Below are 7,344 nucleotides of genomic sequence, written 5' to 3' on the forward strand. Positions count from 1 at the left end.
CAATCACATCAACAAAACAGCCTTTGAGCTCCAGAACCTGCCCTCCCTTCCTTTTTTATCCTCTCCCATGCACTAAGGTGGATGAATTGCATTCATTCATCTAGTCAGACAGCCACAAGCCCTTAGCTGAAGACAATCTGAAGAAAACTATTCTAGAGAATCACACAAGCATGGCATTGCAACCTACATAATTGTTTCTGGTGAAACTCTGAAGCAAGATTAGAAATGATTTCTATTGAAGACATGCAAATTACCTAATCACACATTGAGGTGATTCAGTCAGTTCCTTCTAGAGCAGTGGTTCTCAACCTTTTTATTGCCGTGACCCCCAACCAGTCATAAGTCGAGGACTACCCAACCGGTCATAAGTTGAGGACTACCAAACCAGTCATAAATCGAGGACTACCCAACCAGTCGTAAGTCAAGGACTTTCCCTACCCAGGAGCGCCGCGCATGCGTGGTGCCACCTCCTGCGCCGGCTGAGGCATAGCTGGCAAGGGGCAGCGACGGCGCAGGGTGACCACCGGCTGGGCCACCAGCTAGCCCAGCCCAAGGGAAGTAAGGCACCCGCCGGGCCCTACGCGCACCAGCAACCCTCCCTGCACCCACCAGCCTCCCACCTCCCACCCCTGGCCCTCTTTTACTTACATTTTTAGTAGCCCAGACAGCTCCCCTTCGCTGCAGACAACTTGCAGCACCGTTTGCAGAATGGGACTTTGTGGCGGGCTCAGCAGGGCAGAGACAGCCTGGAGAATTCCTATTGGCTTTTGAAAGCCAATAGAATTAGACTCTATTCAAGAGAGTCTATTCTATTGGCTTTCAAAAGCCAATAGAATAAAAGGGAGTAGCACAGCTAAGGAAAAGGGGAAAAAATGGCGGACTGCATTGTTTGGCGAACCCCATGAAATGGTCGTTCGACCCCAATGGGGTCACGACCCACAGGTTGACAACCGCTGTTCTAGAGAGATTCCTGGACTCCCACATCTCCCACAACTTTCCACATATTCCAATGCAGAGAATCAAAGGGATCAGTCTCCTCTGTTGAAACAAATTTCTATGTGTCTTTATATGTGTGTGTGTGTGTGGACTGCAACACATATAGGACTCAAATAATTTATCTATATCTATATTGATGAGAAATTCACATATCTATCGTAGATTGAAAGAGGGGGAGGGGAGGGGAGAGTAGAAGAGAGGAAGAGAGACTATAGTGAAAGTGAAAGAAAAATAATTCCATTTTCATTCTACTTTCTTTCATTTCTACTTTTCTTTCAGGTCCATTTTTCTCCTAGATTTATTCTTGAAGTACCATATAATTCCCTGTCACCCTTGCATTCTCATTAATTCTCTCAGTCTTTCATCATAAACAATTAAACTAGTCACATTTTTAAATCTGTTCTCTTTCGTGTTACACATGAACAACCTATGCTTGAACCATGTATCCAAAACAAATAGAATGTCTGAGCAGATGATCATCCATCAAATTGTCATTGGCTCTTGAATATGCAAAATGGCACAGTCACATTTTTTAATTCTCTTTCTTACTTTCTCACCCATTCATCAGAAAGGATTTATTTTCCTCCTCAAGTATGATGATTATAGGTACTAGTCAGGTATATGATCCTATGCCTGCAGAAATTGAACCCAGATGTCACTCTTCCTTACAAGATGGCAAAAAAACCCTGAGTGCTTCCAAAAGAACAACAATTCAGGACAAGAATTAGTGAGACTGCATCAAAAATGACTTTCTCTTCTACGGTTCCTTCTTGAGGAAGCTAAGTGAGTTTCCCCTGATAAACACAGAGACGACTCCAGATCCAGGGATAACTGATATACTAGTTAGGGGTTAATAAGCTTTAAAGTACAAAGTTCTTCCATATAAATGTCTTATCCATAGAAGCATAAAGACAGACTGGACCTTAGTAAAAGTTTTACTTGTACTGCATCTTAGTTATTATTAATGCTGGACTCTGAGGATCTTATATATAATCTATTCAACTATCCAAAAAGGACAGCTCACATGCCTTCCCTGAGTTAGCCCTGCTAAGTCATTGTTTATTTGTTTATTACACTTATATGTCTAGATGTAAGCCTAGATGTATATGTTTGTGGGTAAATCCTGTGCTATGTTAAGCAGCTTTTGATGGTATTTCAATAGACCATAGGAAGTCACAGTAAATGTCAGTCTTTACCAATTGTGCTGGTGAAAAGAAAGGAAAAAAGAGCAAAGGAAGGTGTGCTAGATAGATGGCAGCTGATAATATTTCCAATTGCATGTGTGGTACCGAAGAGGTTGACTTGTACTAGCAGTTAAATCTTTTCACATAAGTAAATGAAATGTCAGGTTTACTGTTTTGGTGAAATTCCCCATTTTACATGAGCACATATAAAATCATTAAAAAGTCAGTACTACACATTCATTTTCACATCCTTCTTTCATTCTAACATTTGGCGTTAAGGCAACATGTAGGAAGCCAGAATAATCAAAATTCTTGATAGTATTACTAAATATAAACTGCTATTGGCCATTATAATATGTTCATTTAGTGGCTGAACTATGCCTACTAGTTGTTTCATTCATAAAAATTCGTGAATTCTATAAACCAATTAAACAAAAATGTGATTAATTTTCAGCTTTAACAATTAACATTTATCCTTAACAATATAAATTGCTACATGTTAATTAACCTAACAAAGCTTTAGACTCCTATCCTGTTGTTATAATCTGTTTACAAAATGTGAAGACACAGCTGCCAAGTCTTTAGTATGAAACCATCAAACCTAGGATGTCATAATGTATCAGCTGATCCAAGTAGTGTGGCCTTTTACAGATTGACAGATGAAAATTTTATCAATGGGAAGATTTTCTAAGTGCCATTCAAGATTTTTGTTTATGCCATAATGTTTCAGTTTCAATTTTCATATCTTGATACTTTGTGATCTTGTCTGATTCTTTGTTTATCTTTCTACTATTCCCAGGTTTTGCCACATCAATTATCCCACACTTTCTTCTTTTCAACCAGTTATATATGGTGTGTTATGACCCAGGACTTTATCAGTCTACATTCAGAAATACCATAATATTTTAACATGTTCAATTTTGACTTCTATTTCAACTATATGTACCCACCAATTTTTCATTATTAGCACATATTTTTACATATGTTCCAGTGAATCATTTTGGCAAATGTGCTATGTTGTTTATAATTAATTTGTATGATCTTCTAGCTGAATGCATGATCTACTCTTTCTTCTGCTTCTTTGTACAATCTGCACTTTGAATCACTTAAAGCTTTTTCAGTTTTGGCCTTGATTGCATTTGTTTGAATAGCTTGCTCTTGCACAGCCAAAAGCAAGCCTTCAGTTTCTTTTTTAAAATATTATATAGTAAGTTCTAGTCCTGGCTTAAATACAAAATCAGCTAGGTGACCTTGGTTAGTCACTTTCTCTCAGCTCTAGAAAGGAGGCAATGGCAAATTATTTCCAAATTTTTTCAAGAAAACTGCAGGACTTTCTAGGCAGTTTCCAAGAATCAGAACTAACTTGAAAGCACATCCCCCTGCAAAAAAAGAAAGAAAAAATACAAACATACACAAACACATTTACCACTTAATCCTGCAAAGATTACGTGTGAGAAGATATCTACAGTATTTAATTGGAAATTGACTAAATGTTATAGTTACTGATTGTACAAAAATCAGTAACTGTGTTTACAAAAAACCCCTACAGTATCTTAATGTAATATTTGTCTTCTCACAGCAACAGATATCAAAGTGTTTAAAATTTGTTATAGTTCAAGGGATTAAAAATGAAAAAAAATCTAATATATCTGTTATATTTCTTTGTCATTTCAAACTTTGGGGAACACTCCCTAACTAGGCTAGAAATGACTTAAATTTTAATCAAATGATCTGAAGATCATTTACGTTTGAAAAACTGTGATTTCTATTTATTTTGCAATTCTAACATAATATGTGATTTGTATTGGCAAATGTTTGCTGTAATAACTACTATTACACCAATTATAATTCTTGCATTTATTTATTTATTTATTCCTTTTTTTTCCTTTTACAAATAAGTCAAGGTGGTAAACAATCAAATACACCTTCTTCTTCCTATTTTCCCCACAACAACAAGATGGCATAGATTTCCAGTAGATATAGATATATAGATATCAATCTATATAGATTTATGTAGCAATAATTGATGTTTGTCATTATTATAAGTTCAGGCCAGTGATTCACTGTTTAAGTGGAACTAATCAACTAAATGTTGTCATAATGGCAGATGTTATTGGTTTGCTTGTTCAAGTTATATCCCATTTTTCCTTCAGGAGCACAAGATGGAATGTTGAGTTGAAAAGTAATGATTGGCTCAGAGTAACCCAATGAGCTTCTATGGTTTAAATCTGGCTCCTCCTAAACCACTGCTTCTAAACCATTATTATATCATTATATTACACTGAAGCTGTTTATTGAAATTTTTTGGTTTAGAAGTCATCAGTTATAAATTGTTTGTCAATAAAGACAACAAATGTTCATACACACACCCAAACAGGTTCTGTACTATGTAGCAAATCTATCTCTCAATTAATATCACTATATCAGTGATGGTTTTGAAGGCCCAATTCTGTTGTTTTGAATTGACAAACTATGCTTAATTACATTAATATGTTATTGATAATCTAGTTTCAAAAAGGTTAAAGAGCCAAAGCAAAACAATTTCCATGCAATGACAATCAAATGATCAGAAAGCATTCTCTCTCTCTCTTTAAAAAAAAATCTATCTTGCATTTTGATTGTTTGGTTCTTGATTTTCAGAAGAGGGATGAGTCAACAAAACAGGGGAATTATCAATATACCCGCTATAATCTCATTAAAAATGACAGGCACAACAATAGCTTAATCGCTGAAAACAAACCAGGAAAAGAATTTGTTTAACAATACCCTGTTACTAGCTGAAGGAGAAAAACGCATACCCTGTTCTGCATGACATCATGTTGTTACATAACATCATTTTACTTGTTGGCTCTGCACTAACTTTTAATGTACTGGGACAATCTGTGTTATTGTCTCATTATACCATGTAACCACAGGGAACTTCTCTCTCCATGTGTGTCTCATGTTTTTCTGTCCCTTCCAAATATAAACCAACTGCATTTAAGAACAAAGAACAGCCATCTGTTCTTTAACTTTAGATTATTGTTTTCATCCATTTTCCTCAAAGATAAGCCCAATAAAAAACTGCAGTATTAGAAATATATTGTAAAATAATTGTTTTATTCCATTGCATTAAGATATATTTATTAAAATCTTGACTTTTATATCTCATAAGGGGGAAAAATACAGTAAATCATTACTTTCTACAGTAAAGTAAAAAAGATGAGGTAGGTGGAAGAAATTCACCCTCCTATTTATTGAGTGATAATAATTTCTCATTTAGAAGTGATTTGAATTGTTCCTTTTTTGGGGGGGTTAGCATCTCTTCGAATTTAAGAGTTATGGAAGCAGACAGCAAATTATTTAAAAACAGCTTTTGCCTGCTGAACTTTACAATTGCCATACTTCCTTGCTGAGAGACACATCCATCCTCTCAACACACCTACCCACCCACACACACACTATTCTAACTCTCCTATAATTTGACCTTTTTTTCTAAATTGTAACCTTCAATTGAACTTCCTCACTTAAGGCTCCTAGAAATATTAGTATATACGTGTGCATGCATGTACACATGTGCTTATTTTTTCTGCTCTCCTCTGAGAATTTTAAGGTGCTTGAATTTAACCACTGTGGGAGTTTAAAGGGGGAAAAAAGCCACGGGGGGGGGGAGGAAGAAGAGTTGGGTGGTGTGGGAAGGAAAGCTTAAGAACAGATGGATTTCAGACAAGAGCTGTCCACATAAGATAGTGCTGAAACGCCGCAGCCATGGCGTGGAGAGGGAGAGGGAGAGGGAGGGAGAGGGAGGGAGAGAGAGAGAGAGAGAGAGAGAGAGAGAGAGAGAGAGAGAGAGAGAGAGAGAGAGAGAGAGACTGGGAAGAAACAAAAGCTACTGCAAGCACAGAAAAGATGCATCTCAAATACCTTTAGAGTGCCATAAAGCTTCACCCTGGATGAGGTTCTTGGTTCATAGATAGGGATGGGTGTAAGACAGCTTTCGCTTTTTGCAGCCTCAACTGAAGATCTCTCTAAAGAACTGTGAATGAGCAAGCTCTGCCTCCACGGAGCTATGCATTTTTGTATCGGATGAGTGTGTGTGCTTCTCCACACGGTAGCAGTCATCCCTCTGGGTCCTAAAAACCTTATGTCTTCAATTCAGTCTTATAACAGAAGAACACAATGCACACATGACAATAAGATCCTGCCTGTGTGACAGATGATTCCAGAAATGCTTGTTCATGAGAATGATGCAGAGAACGATATAGGGATATGTAAAAAGAAGAAGAAGAAGAAGAAGAAGAAGAAGAAGAAGAAGAAGAAGAAGAAGAAGAAGAAGAAGAAGAAGAAGAAGAAGAAGAAGAAGAAGAAGAAGAAGAAGAAGAAGAAGAAGAAGAAGAAGAAGAAGAAGAAGAAGAAGAAGAAGAAGAAGAAGAAGAAGAAGAAGAAGAAGAAGAAGAAGAAGAATGGAGCCCTTATGAAAAAGAGGCTGATGCTGCAATGCTGAATGTCCCGACTCCTATAAATTCAGTGTTTGTGTGTGTTTGTTGTTGAACCTAAGGCAGTTGGAGGTATGATCCTGAGAACAGAAATATCATCTCTTTTTCTTATTGCTACATGTTAGAAAGAACACTAATAAAGTGGGAAAACCACCATCTGCATAGCAACTGTGTGTTCCCAAAGGATGTATTTTGCTCAGAACCAGCAATTTAAAATGTCATTAAAATTCAGCAGCTGACAAAAAATTAAATCTCCATAAAACATCTTCCTTTTTTTCATTGAGAAATTTCCAGGTTCTCACCAGACACAATTTCTTCATACAGTAAGATTGGAGAATGGTATATTATCAGCGTCATGGTCTCTATATACAGAGATAAAAGTAGGGGGGAAATGCAAGGAATTACTGCAGGGATAAATTTCCAGCTTAGTCCAAAATCAGAATTTAATGGTGGAATTCTGACTAATTTGCAGTATAGCATAAAGGACCTCCAACTGCCCTATATTTCACAACAATGAAAAAAGATCCCCATACTCTAAATTACATTGCTAAAATATGGAATATTTGAATAATGGGGTTGGGGTGTTGTGCCTATGAACCACAAATCCCATCCACTTCTAGTATTCAGGACACATTCCTGGTCTCATATCTTCTTTAAGTTTGTATACATTGCTTTAAACCTAAACCAGT

General features: G+C 36.8%; 1 protein-coding gene across 1 annotated transcript in view; it reads right to left on the reverse strand.

Moving 5' to 3' along the window:
- Window positions 1–6,411, reverse strand: part of CLVS1 (clavesin 1) — a 35,256-nt gene extending 28,845 nt beyond the window's left edge. The window contains exon 1 of the mRNA XM_039335741.1: window positions 6,084–6,411. The gene's annotated coding sequence lies outside the window, so the exon portion shown is untranslated. The remainder of the gene's footprint in view (window positions 1–6,083) is intronic.
- Between the last annotated feature and the right edge of the window lie 933 nt (window positions 6,412–7,344).

This window comes from Crotalus tigris, unplaced genomic scaffold (genome assembly GCF_016545835.1).
Source record: "Crotalus tigris isolate CLP2741 ecotype Arizona unplaced genomic scaffold, ASM1654583v1 scf7180000017546.9332058, whole genome shotgun sequence".
Classification (NCBI taxonomy): domain Eukaryota; kingdom Metazoa; phylum Chordata; class Lepidosauria; order Squamata; family Viperidae; genus Crotalus; species Crotalus tigris.